At 48.2% G+C, this 17,741-nt stretch overlaps 1 long non-coding RNA gene across 1 annotated transcript; it reads left to right on the top strand.

The window, feature by feature from the left end:
• The first annotated feature begins 12,899 nt into the window (after window positions 1-12,899).
• LOC146172198 (uncharacterized) lies at window positions 12,900-14,273 on the top strand. Its single transcript, XR_014702510.1, has 2 exons — window positions 12,900-13,389; window positions 14,182-14,273. It is a non-coding gene; the product is annotated as an uncharacterized LOC146172198 (long non-coding RNA).
• Window positions 14,274-17,741: the final 3,468 nt, after the last annotated feature.

Genomic DNA, 17,741 nt, shown 5'->3' with positions numbered 1-17,741 from the left:
TGCTTATAAAATCTTTTTCTTCTTGTTGGGAAGCGTTGAATATAGCCTAAAATACATAAATTTGCTATTTCTGGAAATTTCAGGGCAGAACGTAAGTGAAGGCTGATTGTTTTCTCTATCCTGATTTTTTTATTGCGAGGTGTAGTAGTATTCAATTCAGTTTCGTAATTGCAATATTTCATTTCTCGATTTCGGCAACAATTACCAATACTATATTTTTGAAGACGATGTTTTATTGTGCACTCTAAGCATGCTATCATAAGCAAATCGCTTTGGTGCACGAGTTTTGATGGAGTTTCGGTGCCGTCGTGGGGAACACACCTAGCTGTCTAGAGCTGCAAATTCTGCCTTAAATTAACAATATAGCCTGCGCGGTGAACGGAATATGCTTTAATGCAAACACCGCAAAGCAACCACCATGTAAGATCGAAAGTGAACACACATGTAGCGCGCTGCTTCCAATGCAAAATTTTGCAATTTTTTAACTAAATCAACTGCATAAACAAGACAAGCTTTTAATAGTTCTTATAAACGTAAAAAGTAAGTTAAGGGGTGGTGAGTAAGAAAGAATCTATGTAAAATTTTAGTGCGCAAGCAGCAGGTGTCCAAACTTGCACTCTTTTGAAATGGAAAAAACGACGTTTTCCAACTCTAGGGATACACGATTTTTTTTTCTGGAGGAAACTACGCCGCATCTTGCAAAACTAAAAGTCATTCCTTTCTGTCGAGACATTAGCCCACCCTATATAAAAATTTAATTGAAAATAAAAAAAATGGTCATGGGGCTTCAGTTACCGTTCTTATCCGAACACATCCATATTTATTTTCATTACGCCTCTTCGAAAAGACTGGTATAATCAATGTGGGGAATACAAATATCATATAATATATTAGTTTCTCACGCCTTATGCTATACATAAAGCCCTTTATAATGTTGTAGCTGCAACATGACAAAAGGAATTCGATTGCAAATTATTCACCAATTAAATAGAAGTATGAGATAACCCACGCATGCAATATTTGGCAGCTGGTGTGGAACACTTCGGGCATGTGGTTGGTCCAATGTCTGCTTGAGATTCCCATCGGCATGCTACCGACGGAGTAAGGGCCGCTCCAGCTCTTATCCTTCTAAGGGAAACCTCCTTCAATCTAAGTTATGAGGGAGGGGGAATGTACACGGGGGAATGAGGGCACGTGTACTTTTCCTTAAAGAGCATGCTAAGATGGGAACAGCGGAGCGGGCATCAAAGGGGAGCCTGGTGGGGGGCGCATTAGTGTTTGGAGCTTCGTGTGTGAGGTGGTCACCTTTTCTCTGCTCAGCGTTCTCAGCATCGTCTTGTGTCCAATGCATCTGAATGCGTTTCTGTGTTTTTTTATTGAGTGCGTGGATTTCATGGGTTACACATAGCGTCTTTGTCACTTTCTTCGGTTGTTTTATGGCGGCTAAGGAGTGTGTATAGATGCAGGCTTCTGGTATATAATCTATTTTATTTATGGCCTCCATAGCATCGCGGATTGCATAGAGTTCCATCACAAGCGGGTGCGGGTATTCTGAAACATATTCTTAATGTACCTTTAATTCACTGTGTGTTGGACTAGTACCTGCTGTTTTACCGCCATTTTCGATAATTGATGCGTCCGTATATGCAATGCAGGTACGTGGAAGTGCATCAACCAGAGGTCGAGATGCCAGCTTTTCTTTGCGACGAAGCCGAGTGGTCTTGTTTGTCGTAATAGTCATGAATTCTCACGGAGGGGGGTCAGCCATTGGTGGTGTTTGAACAGCCACTTCGTAGTACAAGGATGCTATGGGCATAACGTACTTTCGCTTCATATCCCTTGTTACCTCTCGTTGTTCAATTCATTCCGTCAGCGTATTTATCAGTACAAACTCTTGGAAAATAGGGATAGGGATAAGTTTTGGTAAGGCTGTGAAAGTGCGCATTGCGGTTCTATTTATTGTTTTCAACTTCGCCCACTGCCGGCTCGGGAGTCTTTGGAATTGGGCCTCGTATAGTATCCTCGGCTGTAACACCGATTGTACTAGACGTCTTGCCATGTCCGCTCGAGCTCCTCCTCTCCTAGACGAGATGACTTTCATCAGGTCACAGCTACTTTTTTCACCTCATGAAGCCATTCTGTTCTTTTGCCGGATTTGTGAATTTCTAGGCCCAGGACTCTCAACTCGTCCACTTCTTCCAAAACTTGATTTCCAATCTTTAGAGTAACTCTTTGCGTTGCCAATTGTTTTCTTCCATTCTTGTTTGCAGCATGAATGTAACTAGACCTTTGAGGTGACAGTTCCAGACCTGCATATTGGATGTACTCAGCTATGGTATTTGAAGCTTCTTGCAGATACCGATTCTGTCTCTCAAGTTGTTTATGAACAGACCAAATCGTGACATCATCTGCGTATATTATGAACCGCACTTCTGGTATTTCAGCTAATTTCCACGTCAATGGGATCGGTGCGATATTAAATAGCAAAGATGCTAACACTGACCCTTGTGGCACGCCTCTGTTCGAGGTGTAATTGACAATTTGTTTTCGTTTATCCGGATAGAAAACGTCCTGTCCTTATGCGGATTATGTACTGCTTTTATGACCTGCAAGGATATGCCTATACATTCCATATTGCTAAGAACTTTGGCATGTAACACGTTGTCTTATGCCTTCGCCGCGTCGGTAGCCACTACAGTGCGCACTAGGTGGCTATAAGGAGACACGTGTATGACCTCTTCAGCGAGCATAGCTAGTCCATTTTTTGTGCCAAGGTTTGTTCGGAACACAATTTGTCGAGCATGGCATTTTTTATTACTTTCCAACCACCATGACAGGCGGGTGGCTATCATCTTTTCATAGATCTTGCAAATTGTGGGGGTTAGCGAGATAGGCCGCAAAGATTCTAGGCTTGTTGGAGGTTTCCCAGCCTTTGGTGTTGGGGCCACTATCAAGCGTTTCTAGCCGAGTGGGATGTCTCCTTCTTGCCATACCTCATTTACCACATCCAACAAGCTGTCAACTGCGGCTCCTTCTAAATTCTTGAAGACTTCATAAGGAATATCGTGATGTCCAGGCGCAGTTTTACTATTCGCTTCTTCTATAGCAGCCAATAATTCCAATTTGGTAAATGGTGATGTTTTTTCTAATTTATCAACCGCATCCACTGTCGGCGAAGGCGCCGGATAATGTGCACGGTTCGGGAAAACAAGGGCAACAGCCTGATCTGCAAACTCCTCTGGTGTGAGCTGTAATGCGAGTCTAATACTTTCTGCATGACCTTTAACCTGCCGCCTCTTTTCCATGCCATGGAAAGTCCTCTAGAGGGCCTTGTTGGTAGTTCCTGAGCCCAACCGACTACACCATTCATCCCATCTCCTATGAGCTAGCTGCTTTTCATATCGGCGTGCCTGTGCCGTCACTCCGTTCACCTCCATTTTTCTTTGCACGTCTTCAGGATGCCGACCAGCCTGTATCTCGGCCCGTTTTCGACGTGCCCAAAGTATTAGTAGGTGCAGGCCGAGAGTTGGCTGATCTTCGTTCACTGTAGTTGTAATGGTGTGATCATTGAGTACCGTTTGAAGGGTGGTAACAAGAGTATTCGGGCTAAGTGAATGAGTTCGAGTATCCTGCCGTACACCATCCCAATGTGTTACAGAAGCTTTCTTTCGAATTTTCTTCATATGTCCCAAATTAGGACCAGTACTAATGGGGACATGGTCACTACCCCAAGCACCTAATTCCGCCCGCCATTGTGGTGCACCAGGGCCCTTCCACCACGTCAAGTCTGGTGAGCGCGTTTGTGTTGCAGGTAGTGTTGCGATACCTGGATGATTTAGCAGTGTAAATTCCATTTCTGTGAAAGCAGTATGAACTTCATCACCCCTTTTAGAATCATAATCATATCCCCATACAGTGTGCGAAGCGTTAAAATCTCCACCGCTTAGTATCGCAATTCCAGGGTATGAACGGCGAATATGCTTAATCCATCGAAGATTAAGCACCGTGTTGCTTGGCCGAGCGTACACGGACACTAATATAAGGGGCGTTTTGTTTGGACGCGTTTGTTTGGAGTACAGCAACTACTTCCTGCTGAGTGTTGCACCACTTGCTCAAGTCAAGTGGCGTTTGGGGAATGTTGGCCCTAATATAGACGGCAGCTTTTCCTGGCGTTTCGGCCTCTCCTCTTGCTCGTTTATTAGGAATAGAAGGACACTGGTACCCTATATATCCTGTTATTGAATATAACCTATTGTGTTCCTGTATCAAAAACGCCCATGAATGCAGCTTGCCATACAGTAATTTTGTCTTTATTTCCCCAACTTTATTAGAGAGCCCTCTGCAGTTCCATTGTGTAACCTGTTGCCACTTGTTTCGGCTACTTCTATCCATAACGTAAGCTGCTCTGAATGAGGTGTGTCAGCTGCAGGGGTATCGTTTTACTCCAATGCGCACGTCACTAAAAAATGTACAAGGAAAAATTTCGTGTTTACGCAATTTTCAGCGAGTATAACACAAAATTACACTAAGGTGCTCCATTAGAGTCACATCACCTAGCAAGTGATGTGGGATAACTGAAGAAAATAACTCACCCTGGTCTGCATTTTGCTTTTGTGCTACCTTTAGGTACTTTAGTTAGGCTTTTCCAGTGATTATCATCTTCTTTACTTCACCTTCCAACCACAGAACTAATGTCTTCTTTACACTGGTCACTAGTGCTTCAACTCAATCCATTCATTTCTATGTGAAAGCTACTCCAAATGTGCATCTAAAAGAAAAAAAAAACATATGTTTAAGAGAAATCATTCACAAGCGATAAAAAGAATATTTCGACAATGAAATGATCACACTCAAAGCGACCAGAAATTGGTGGACAGATAGGAACTAAAGCATTGAAAGGCGGTAACTGAACAAAGCCAGTAGGCAGGGGTTCAGCATCTATATGAATAGGCCATAAAATTAAGTAACATACGTTCTTGGCCGAGTTGGTTCTTGACGATGGGAAGGAATGTGCGCAAAAAAGACGATCACGGGAGCAGAGGAGACAGAACGTCAGTTGAAGTTTGTGCTCGCACCGTTCTGTCTTCTCTTCTCTCGCGATCGTGTTTTGTGTGCACGTACCTTCCCACCGTAATAAAATTAAGGCTCATTATTAGGTGCACGCAGCAGTTACAGCGGTGCAGCGTTACCTTTTTTTAACTGCAGTGTTTGCTATAAATATCACAGCAATTGCTCGTTATCACAGATACCCACATTGATAATTCCACATCCAGGGGACCGAGCAGCACTGGCACGGTATTTGCTGCTGTTAATCGAAGCACAAGCTGTTCTGTAAATGCATGTACATACATTTCCCCCTTTTTGTAAGGCGATTGAACGCGACTGAACAGTGGGTGTTGCAAGAGGTCCAGCATCCCTAGTAAAGGAAACGAAATTAGGTTTTGCTTGCAAGAAACAGAGGTACAAAGAGGAGCAAAAATGCCTGAAATAATAGGATGATGGCCTGCCTTTTCATCAACAGCTATAAACAACTTGTCAGTGCTTGTCAGTTCTTTGAGTAAGTTTGACAATGTCAGAGCCTAAAACTCCGAGCAATATGAGTAATATTTATACAGTCACGGCAGTAAAGAATTCTGACACAACACGCCATTACTGTAACTAATCAACCGCTATTTATCCATATTGTTCATTAAAGAACGGTTAACATCTGATTTCAGTTTGTTTATTCTACTCCCAAATGATGTTTTGGTATTCACCTAGGAAGCTGAACGGTTTTTAACAAAATTTCATCTTTTGGTAGGCACAAAGAGCTGTAATTGCCAAACAGGCGGACCAGACTTCCTGTCTAAATCCGCCTGAAAGTGCGCGCTGTGACCGAGCGCCTCGCGAGCGATATATCTCGGACATACCGTCCGAGATGTATCGCTCGCGAGGCGCTCTGTCAAAGCGCGCACTTTCGGGCGAATTTAGACAGGAAGTCAGGGCGTATGTACAGGCGGCTTGTGTGCCCTTTTGCTGGTTTCGTTATTTTCTTCCTCCTCCGAAGAGCGGCTGCCCGCTGTAGCAAAACAGGTCCGGTACAGCACCTGAAGACGAATGCTTGAGAGGGAATCAAGAAAAAGACGCTCGCTCGGAGGGGGGGGGGGAATCCAAGGGTCGATTGAGAAAACTTTATAACTGAAGTCACTTGCGCTGTTAACGGCTTTATTCAATACAATTTTTTCATTGAAATGGGAATTCATTATTATTAAATTATAGCTTAATCATCAACCGGTTCATCATCATCAACGTATATTACGCATATAATGCCCGCCCTACTGTGAAATCGCTTTGCACAGATCGCAAGGACATTTTTCAAAACAATGTGTGTGCACGTGAAAACGAAAAACTGCCCTGCATACACTCTTAAAAATACAAAAACTGCAGGAGCTAGCATGGGTCCCTGCAAGCAGAAGAGACGCTGTCCGAAATTTATGTACAAAGCCGGCCGCGTAGTATCCTGTTACTAATTGATTGTGGCTCTGTGCACTAAAAACGATTTGTGCAAATAGATGCCTTGAGCGTTCGATTGCACTTTGGTAGCACGCACGCTTGTTATGCACGGTTGCTCACTTTTCAACACAAATGTTTTTGTCCATATTTCAGCCAGTAAAATAAGCCCACGCACTCCCTTGCGCACTCCCCTGACGAAAATTCGCCTAGTCCTTGAAAGTCATGCTTTGCGCAGTTATTTAGAACAGGATATTGCCGCGAAACCTTCAAAACTGCATTTGTTTATTTTAACAGGCGCCGGCATGCGGCCTTATCACTGTGATTCTGGCACGCGTATCAATTCTGTGTCCCGTGTTTGTTCATGCTCGTTGTCGCGATACGACGCGTTATCATTTTCTTTGTCGCGAAAGATGCGCCAAGATCTGTCTCGAAGATTCCGATCACTTGCGTATGTTTCCAAAATGTTCCAGGTTGTGCTAGTAGCAGTTTGCGACATTATCTAGATTGTTCTGAGAAGCCTTTAAATATAGCGTTGACGAGTGTGACGGTCATTCTTCGTTCGACGATCGACGAGCACCTTTGTTGCTATCGCCGCTGAGTTGCCTTGTTCTTTTGCGGGCACAAGTCAGCCCAATAAAGAGTTTCTTCAGTGCAATCACCGACTCTTCATTTGTGCCATCGACCCTGGTCACTACCACGTGATATCTGGTGGAGGTGCTGCCTTTGATCCTTAAAGTGACGGCCTCAGTCTTGTTCTAGCTGTTACCCTGGAGGACCAGCCAACAGGCTACTGAACCACTCACCGGCTTCAAGGGCTCCAACCTGAACACGGTCTGCTGCCGGACCCTATTCGATCTCGGAAGGCATCGACGCTGACAATGAACCAGCCTACAGCACCGGTTGTTTTCGTCCAACCCCGTGAGCCCCCCTGCTTCCATGGACGACCGGATAAAGATGCGCGAGACTGGATGGACCTTTTCGACTGTTTGGCCGAATTCAACGGCTGGAACGACGCTGCGAAACTCAGGCAAGTCTACTTTGTTCTTCAAGGACATGCCGGAGTTTGGTTCGAAAATCACGAGACCTCTTTCAAGGTTAGGGAGATATTCAAAGCACAGTTTCTGATGGCCTTTGCAAGTTCTGTCTAAAAAGAAAGAGCTCAGGCCCTCCTCCAATTGAGAATTCAACTCCCAAACGAGCCTCTCCTGGTCTACGTAGATGAAAGGAAGCACCTGATTCGCCGCGCCGACCCTAACATGAACGAAGTTGAGAGACTGAAATTCTTAATGCGAGGCGTTAAAGAGTCGCTTTTGGCAGGGCTTGTCCGGAACCCGCCGAAAACTGTGGAAGAAGTTAAAAGTGAAGCATCGACCACCGAGAAGACGTTGGACACCAGGATTCGCCACTACGAGAGACCACTTCAACCAGGCTACTCAAGTCACTACCCCAGCGCATCTTCAAGCGAAGAGAGCCTTCGGGACCTCATCCGGGAGATCGTGCGAGGAGCTCCACCGATTGCTGCCATCATCGCAACCCCAGGTTGCTATGCTCGCTGACGTCGTCCGTGAAGAAGTGCAGCAGGCGCTGGGCGTTCCTCAAGCGACGACTCCGACGGCTCCAGTGCATGAATCAGCAGCGATGAACTATGCTGCTGCATATTGTCGTCCTGCCCCCGACGCAACCTCCCAAGCCATCGTCTCTACCATCCTGCCCACGAAAGCCGCCCCTTGGCCCCCGACCGCCAAGTCTGCCAACAATCTCCAAGCCCCAGGAAATGCGGCGCCTGGAGTACAGCTAACGACCGACCGCTCTGCTTCCATTGTGGTGAGGCAGGACACATCCTCCGTCACTTCCCGTATAGGCGGATCGGCATCTGTGGCTTCGCTGTCGGCGCCCCACGACCCCGTCCTGGCGAGCGACGCCAGCAAATCAACGACTTCTGCGCAGCGGAGAGCCCTCGTCGCCAAGGCGTCTGTCACGCTCCCCATCATCATACAATGCCCGATTGGCGTCGCCGGCCCGCGGTTACTTGCAAGGACGGTATCCTAGCCCCCGTAGGGGAAACTAAAGGCAGCAACCTTTGGAGGGGAGGTTGCTCAACGGCGAAGAGACAACGATCCTCCACCGCCGACGACCACTAGCGACGACGCGGCCATTTCATTGCCGCTCCACACGACGACATCGACGACAGCACAACCAGAGTGCAAGCCGACACCGCCGCCCAGCGAAGTAACAACGGTATGCCCCGGCCATGACCTGAAGAAACGAAGGAGCCGAGATCGGACACCAAGGCCCTCGTGCAATGCGAGGACGCGAATAAGCGACCTTGAAGATGATGTTGATGGTCGCAGAGTCACTGCCCTAGTAGACACCGGAGCTGACTATTCAGTCATCAGTGGACCGTTAGCCTCTCAGCTCAGGAAAGTTACCACCGCTTGGGATGGCCCGCTGATTCGCACCGCACAAGGCAACCTGATTACTTCATCGGGACAATGCACTGCAACAATAAACCTAAATGGGCGTTCTTACCCCACCAGCTTTGTGGTCTTGCAGCAGTGTTCCCGAGACGTGATGTTTGGCATGAACTTCCTAAATGAACATAGGGCTATCATCGACCTCTGATCCAAGCTCCATCAAGCTCTCTGCAGACAATACCATACCTGCTACGACGCCTTCGACGCAACACGTCGCTGTAAACGTCCTCGACGGAGAATTGACCATGCCGCCCCGATCAAGCGTAGCAGTCAGCGTAGGTAGCGCAGACATCGAAACCGCGGAAGGCATCGTCGAAGGAAATATCCAATTGCTCTTGGAACGAGGTGTCGGCATCGCAAGAGGCATCGCGAAATTCCGGAAAGGACAAGCTCAGGCGCTGGTAACAAACTTCACCGAAGCATACCGGCATCTCAACAAGGGCACGACGATCGCTTTTCTCGACGAATTAGCGGACCTCAAAGACGTATTCGCCCTCCACGACCAACCACTGGAAGACGTACAGGACCAATTCCGTCAGCGCACATTTGACATCAACCCACAGCAGGAAAGACCAGATTCGCAGTCTTCTTCGAAGCTACAGGGAGTGCTTCTCATCATCAAAGGTACGACAAACACCACTAGCCAAGCACCGCATTATAACGGACGAACACTCCCGACCTCGGCGCCAAAGCCCCTATCGTGTATCGCCGCGAGAACGCCAAGCCATAAGCTACCAAGCTGAGGCAATGCTGCGTGATGACGTAATCCAGCCATCGAACAGTCCCTAGCGGCACCAGTCGTTTTGGAGAAGAAGAAAGATGGCACACTTCGCTTCTGCGTTGATTACCGCGGCTTGAATAGCATAACTAAGAAGGATGTCTACCCACTTCTCTGCATCGACGATACACTGGACCGGCTGTGCAATGCAAGGTACTTCTCATCGATGGACCCGAAGAGCGAATATTGGCGAATTGAGGTCGATGAAAGACATCGCGAGAAGACCGCATTCTTCACACCGGATGGCCTTTTTCAGTTCAAGGTCCATTTGGCCTCTGCTCCGCACTAGCCACGTTTCAACAAGTAATGGACACAGTCCTGGCAGGCTTGAAGTGGCAAATTTGTTTGGTATATTTAGACGACGTTGTTGTCGTCTCGTACAACTTTGAAGACCACTTAAATCGACTGCAGACAGTGCTGGAAGCCATCAAGTAATCGGGACTAATGTTAAAAGCACAGAAGTTCCACTTCGCCTACGAAGAACTGCGGTTCCTAGGTCACATCGTTAGTAAGGATGGTGTTCGCCCAGACCCGGAGAAAACAGCGGCAATCACACAATTCCCACCACCTGTCGACAACAAAGCTGTGCGCCGATTTCTTGGGTTGTGCGTCTATTATCGACGATTCGCCAGAAACTTTTCGCGCATCGCCGAACCGTTGACGCAACTTACAAAGGCTGACGTACCTTTGAAATGAGAAGCGCCGCAAGGAGAAGCCTTTGACGACCTCAAGCGCCGCTTGCAGTGCCCTCCTGTACTTGGCCACTTTGATGAAAACGCCAAGACCGAAATTCACACCGACGCAAGCAGCGTGGGCCTAGGAGCCGTTCTCGTCCGGAAGAGTGCCGGACAGGAGAAAGTAATCGCCTACGCTAGCAGGTCCCCCACAAAAGCCGAAATCAATTACTCGACGACCGAAAAGTAGAGCCTCACGATCATTTGGGCCACTTCTAAGTTTAGTCGATACCGATACGGCCGACCATTCAAGGTGGTAAGCGACCATCACGCACTCTGCTGGCTGGCTAATTTGAAAGATCCCTCCGGCAGCCTTGCCAGATGGAGCCTACGGCTTCAAGAATTTAACTTAACTGCAGTCTGTAAGTCGAGACGGAAGCATTCCGACGCAGACTGCTTATCACGCGCTCCCGTCGACGCTCCCCCGAAGGACGATGATGACGACGCCTTTTCGGGACCGGTAAGCGCCAGCAGTTTCGCCGAACAACAGCGATCAGACCCTGAGCTGAAAGCGCTAGCCGATTACTTAGAAGGAAAGACCGCTTCCCCTCCTGGTGTGTTCAGGAGACATTTATCATCGTTCGCGTTAAGCAATGGCCTCCATGTTAAGAAGAACTTCGCACCCAGCAGGACCGCGCAACTTCTTGCAGTGCCTAAAAAGCTCCTGCAGGAAATCCTGCAAGCGTTGCATGATGAGCCCACAGCAGGTCATCTAGAATTTGCACGCACGTTGCGTCGAATCCAGAAGAAGTTCTACTGACCGTGACTGCCTGCCGAAGTTGCCCACTACTTGAATACATGTCGCGAGTGCCAACGACGCAAGACGCCGCCTATCAGACCAGCAGGACTACTAAACACGATTCCGCCACCAGACTTGCCCTTTAAACAAATTGAGATGGATCTGCTCGGCCCCTTTCCAGCTTCGTCCATGGGTGACAAGTGGATCATCGTGGCCGCTAACTACCTTACTCGTTACGCCGAAGCAAAAAACCGCCCAATGGTACCGCGGCAGAAGTTGCCAAATGTTTTGTCAAACAAATTCTCTTGCGGCACGGTGCCCCAGAAGTGCTCATCATGGACAGGGGAATGGCGTTTACGGCGGAGTTGACGCAAGCCATCCTGGAATACAGCCATACAAGCCATCGACGAACCACTGTGTACCTTACCCAGACCTTACGGAACGCCTGAACAAAACGATCGCGGACATAATCGCCGTGTACGTCGACGCTGAACACAAGACCTGGGACGCCATCTTGCCGTACGTGATCTTCGCGTATAACACGGCAGTCCAGGAGACGACCAGAGCGACCCCGTTCAAGCTTGTGTACGGCAGGGAGCCCATGACGACGCTCGACGCAATATTGCCGCAGGTAACCAACGTGGACAACCTTGACGTCGCCGCCTACCTGCAGCGTGCAGAGGAAGCCCGACGACTCGCACGGCTGCGTATTAAAGACCAACAGCGCACCGACAGCCGACGATACAATTTACGACGACGCCACGCAGAGTAGAATCCATGAGACCAAGTGTGGGTTTGGACACCAATTCGCCGTCGCGGACTAAGTGAAAAATTGTTGCGTCGATACTTTGGGCCGTACAAGATCATTCGCGGCGTCGGACCCCTGGACTGTGAAGTCATTCCCGACGGAACGTCAGCATCACAGCGGCGACGCGCACGCCCAGACATTGTATATGTTGTTCGTCTGAAGCCTTGTTACGCGCGTTAATGAATCCGTGGTGTTTAAACTTTGTAATGTTTCTATTTCAGTTGCTTTGTTTCGAGGCGATGTTCTTTTAAGGGGGGAGTAATGCCGTGAAACCTTCAAAACTATATTTGTTGTTTTTTACCAGCCGCCGCATGCGGCCTTATCACTGTGATTCTGGCATGCGTATCAATTCTGTATCCCGTGTTTGTTCATGCTCGTTGTCGCGATACGACGCGTTATCATTTTCTTCGTCGCGAAAGATGCGCCGAGATCTGTCTCGAAGATTCCGATCACTTGCGTATGTTTCCACAATGTTCCAGGTTGTACTAGTAGCAGTTTGCGGCGTTATCTAGATTTTTCTGAGCGGCCTTTAAATTGAACGTTGACGAGTGTGACGGTCATTCCATAGAGAAAGAGATTGGTAAAGATCGGACACTCGGCAAAAACTGGCCCCAGGAAATGACGCGCGACTTGTTGCGCTGCCGCCGATTGATGTATGGCGGCACCAGCGCGGACATGCGCGGACGCGCGCGCGATGGCACTCGCTGCAAAGTATATGTACAATGGTAGCGAAGGCTGGGCCCAAAAACGGTCCAGCGCGACAGCAGCACAGCCACTTTGGGGGGGGCCAAAACACTTAGATAATGAAATTCAAAAGCACAAATAAAAACGCTATAAAACAGCATAAAGAAATACACATTTTAATGCCACGTTTTATAAAATAGGTAAACTATTTTAGCAAAATATTACTCCCCATTTTTAATTTTTTGCAACGTTCTTGTTACGCCCCCTGTTGATGAGTGTGCGGTGCATTTGCAGCTTGACTTTGCAGGCCTTGTTTCGGCACCCAGCCACAGTGGCCGCGGGAGCTCACGAAGCGGTTTCTTATCGCCAGTCTCGAAATGCCCCTTTTGCGAAGTTTTCGTCGTCTTTGCGCGTCGCGTCTCTGTCACCGTTTTGTAAAATTTGCACCCCGCCGCACCGCTGCGGCAGTTTTCTCGGTTTTTGTCGTTTCCTTCGACGTGCGGCCAGTGCGAAGTCTTTTTCCGTCTTTGCACGCTTCGCGCTGTTCTTTTGAAGCGCTTAGCGCTTTATTTCAAGATGAGCTTGCGGCGTGTGAAGAAACGATGCGCCGTGGCACATTGCGACAGCATGGACAGTGGCGTCGGTGTCAAGCTACACCGCTTCCCGCTGGACTTTCACAGGTGAGCTGTTGTCAGTGTCGTCTGCTACAAGGCGTCTGCTCTAGGTATGCTCCGAATGCTTTCGTTGGGCTGTTTCTTCTGTTTCTGTTTGTTTGGGCTTCTGTTTCTGTAACCAGTTCGTGCGCACGTGGCTTCATTTTTTCGGTGATATTTATGTAATACACTACAGGGCACACACTTTAAGTACTGAGCTGTGCGAAGGAGGCCCCCCAGGCCCACCATTTGTCTGATTTATGGTGAGTTTCATGCAGCCGGCTATCACCAGCGTTAACTTGATACCGGGCTCTCGGGAGCAACCACGCGCATGCCACTGACCGGAAGGCCAATTTAAAACCAATTGTGCTGCCTGACAAGTCTGAGCACAACACTGTATAGTTTTCCAACACCGCGAAGCCAATTTGACCCTCGCAACTGGTAGTATCAAAATTCAGCCACGTGTATATGCGCGGCCTTGAGGGTGCTTTAACTGAATTCACTCAGGAGTTACTGCCTGTCTTCTTATTGCTATCCTGCATATGCATGACCGTTAGGGTAACTTTAAACGCACTTCATTCTCGTCAATCTTAACCATAGAAAAGTATAGCTACCCGCATGCCATGAGGACGAGCGTACGTAACCGCACTCTTAGGCGCTGAGAGCTTGGGGCGAGCATTTACTACCATAGTTCAGATATAATGGAAATATAATGTACTGCAGTTAGCATTGACAGGAATAATGACGCATTGGCGTTTGGAGTATGCAGTATTCCTTACGGCGCAATTGTGAATAACGTGCACGTTGCATCACGTCCAGGTGCCGAGCGTGAGCGTGGGTGCTACCACAACGTCAGCCTGGAGAAGAAGACACCATGGCAGCTGCGAGACTTGCGGGTTTTTTTTTTTCAAGCACTTCGAACCGTCTGCGTATCTGTCGTCAAAAAAGCTGCGACCCGTGTTGATGCGCCTACTTATGTCATGTCATGTTTGCCTCAATTGAAGCAGCACTGTCTTCTATGCTTTTCAATTTCCTACCTGGCAACGTTCGTGGAACTGCAGGGCTTTTTTCTATCCGCACTGTGACCATTAAGATGAATAGCCAGCTTAAAGAAACTACTGCTTGAGCTGCCTTTGAGGTGTATTTTTTGTTGGTGTGCTTTATCACTGTATTTGTTTGGTTGCTGTAATAAAGCATGAATATGAAAACCATACTTGCCGTACACTGTATTGCAAACTGTGCACTTGAGCCTGTGCTTTGTGCATCATACCTTGTACTCAAAAGTAGTAGCACCAGTATTTCCACAAAGGTTTCCCCTACGAATCATGCATGATTGCATTCTTAGCCAGCCAAGATAAGCCAGCGTCTGAAAGTGTTGCTGCCTTTCTATGCTGCCTTCTTTGCCAGTAACTTTCATTGGGTTCCGAATTGCACATTACCAAGGCCATAACTAGCAGGAACTCGAGCACATTTGACTGGAAAAGGTTGGTGCGCACTGAAAGGCAACCTTCATGAGATACCGGCTTGAAAAGGCGTTTTCTTTAAAAAGACCACTTTAAAATTCGCGCTAAAAACATACGTATGCGTGATGTCATACAACGTCACTCATACGTAGTTGCCCCCCAATATGGCGGTGCCCATGAGCCGCCATTTTTTGGACCAATGGGAGCCTATGGAACCTTCGCTACCATTGTACATATACCTTGCTCGCTGCAGCGGTAGCCCGCCGGAGCAGACGACAAAAAGCTGTCGAAGAGAACAAGCAGTTGTCTGCTCGTGCCTCGCCGCGCCTGTGCTGCACAGACCGCATATTTTATCTCTCGTGGGCTGCTACGCGGAACGACTGCGGTTTGGAACGACGTTAAAGTGAGCAATGTTTTTTGCTGAACTACGCTGCATTTGAAGAAGTTTACCATGACCACGCTGGCCGGTGTCAATTAAGTTTCGCAGCTCGTTAACAGGCGCGACGGTTGTTCAGGCATAGAGAAGTTCAGGCGAAGTTCGTGACGCTCCGGCAGTTTCCAACGGCGTCGAGGTTTAATATGTTGTGTTCCTGCGAAACTGAGCTGCATTTTGAACTGTTTACCTCAGTACGCTGGACAAAGTGGCATGCGAAGCACCAAGGCACGCCGTTGCGCCAACATGGCGTAGCCGGCCGGAGCGGCCAAGCCTGACGCGGTTTGCCGAACGACTAGTTTTCCTAAGCGTAGCGTTTAAGAGGGCGACGGTAAGGTGATAAATGTTGCATTCTTGACTTGCAGCTCAGTACGGCGGCGACTGCACTTCACAAAGCCGTGCTTGAAGGGCAAGCTAACAGGCATGACAAGGTGTGCTGGCCGCCGTGGTGACGTGACATGGCATGAGGCGGTTTTGCGAACTGCTAGTTTTGCGTGGTGTCGCTTTTAACAGGGCAACCGCAAGGTGAGAAATGTTTTTCTTGTCGAACTGCGAGGCATTTCGGCCAGTTTAGCTCAGCACGGTGGTCTGCGCTTCACAAAGTCTCGTATGAAAAGCAGGCCAACATGGCGTGCTCACCGGTCGCAGTTTTGGAACGGCTAGTTTTGCGTGGTGTCCCGTTGCATTTAACGGGACAACGTTAAAGTGAGATGTTTTATTCTGCTGCAGGCTTCAATGCTTCAGCTGTTCAGTGCTTTTGAGGAATATTGTTAGTTTAGTGGCTGTTATTTCACTCCCCATAGAAATGCATTTTCAGATAGGCTCGGTTAGCCTGCATTTCCTGACCTCTACGTTGCAAGAGCAGCTTTTGTATCAATTTTACGATTCACAGCTTTTCTGTTCTGGACCATAACTGCTGCTCACCAAGTCTTCAGTACGCACCCACATGCACAGATGTGTGCGCGGTGCAGTGGCCTTATAGTTCATTGCAACCTTCTGCAGCATGTTCATTCCTATTCCAACAGCACTCCATGGACGCACGGACTGCAGCCGAAGCACGGCAGATGCGACGAGTGAACGGTGTGGCCTTCCCCCAAGCGTCAGTACTCCTTTATGCCCTGAACAATACAAGTTACCCTTGCTAAGGTAGCCGGGACTGGGACTGTGTAGTTTATGTATAATACCTGTTTTGCTACATACCATTTGCCATAATTCTGAAATCAACGTTATGCTATTTTTTGTCCCCAAGTGCTGTTTGTCGCCATGTGGATTTTTGTTTTTCTGTACTGTGCACATCGTCTAGTGTGCGCCAAGTTTTGTCAATGCATCCGTGTACATCTGTTGCATCTGTTATGTGTTTTATATGCAGCAAAATAAATGTTCATTTCCCGAAGCACTTGGCGTCTTTTCTGCAAAATTGTTTTGCAAAGGCTGTGGCGCAGCTGCGTTGATGGCCAGTTTAGAGAACTGGGAATCTATTTTTCATGTTGTTATGCATACTGAAAATAGAAACACTAGCAGACAATGTAAAACCAAAATAATGCGCCAAAAGGGCAGGTAAGGGTGCAGTGCATGCTAGCATTCAAATCGCGCGCCTTTCAGCAAGACCGGAAATAGTTGCCGCCGGCCGCTTGGTGCGCTACAGTCAAATGGGCCGCTGGGCCCTATGGGAGTGTCCGCTCTTTACCAATCTCTTTCTCTATGGTCATTCTTTGTTCGACATTGACGAGCACGGTTGTTGCTATCGCCGCCGCCGAGTTGCTTAGTTCTTTTGCGGGCGCAAGTCAGCCCAATAAAGAGTTTCTTCAGTGCAATCACCGACTCTTCATTTGTGTCATCGACCCTGGTCACCACCACTTGACAATATGAAAACAGAATATTTGGTATTGGTAGGAGACTATACAGAACCCCGTTTGGGCCAAAGGCTTTCTGCAAGGATACATACTCACGGTCCAAGATGACGACGTTCTCTTTGTGCGTCTATGGCAATGGTTTCCCGCCGTTCTTGTACTCCGTACGTCGGCGACATTTCACATCTCTGCTATTCACAAACATGTAACAAGCACGAACTGGAGCAAATGTAACACGTATAGGTGCAGAAGAACAAAATTATGCACAGGACAATGTAAACAAAAACTAACGAAGGAAGGAATTAAAGAAAGGCGTAAGAAGAAGTCACAGGCCTTGCAGCATCTCCAACAAGCTCTGAAGTGAACGCTTAAGGCCGGAATACATGGAGCGTTTTTGCCGCTAGAATCCGGCGTTTTATGCCCGGCGGCGCGCACTCGACGCCCGGCGTCGGAAAAAACGCGCGCCGCCGCCGATCTGGCCCTGCGAGATATTTGACGCGCGGGCGGCGCGGCGTTCTCTCGAACCGGAAGCTACTAACGACGCGAGCGAATACGAGCGCGGAAAGCTGGAATTTCCGGTTTGAGCGGCCGCCGATACATTAGTGGTGCGGGAGAGATCCCACTTAGGATCTC

Source organism: Amblyomma maculatum, unplaced genomic scaffold (genome assembly GCF_055883805.1).
Source record: "Amblyomma maculatum isolate TAMU_Amacu unplaced genomic scaffold, ASM5588380v1 scaffold_13, whole genome shotgun sequence".
Classification (NCBI taxonomy): Eukaryota; Metazoa; Arthropoda; class Arachnida; order Ixodida; family Ixodidae; genus Amblyomma; species Amblyomma maculatum.
Note: the sequence above shows the minus strand (reverse complement) of the source record. Positions and strands in the feature narration are given on the sequence as shown.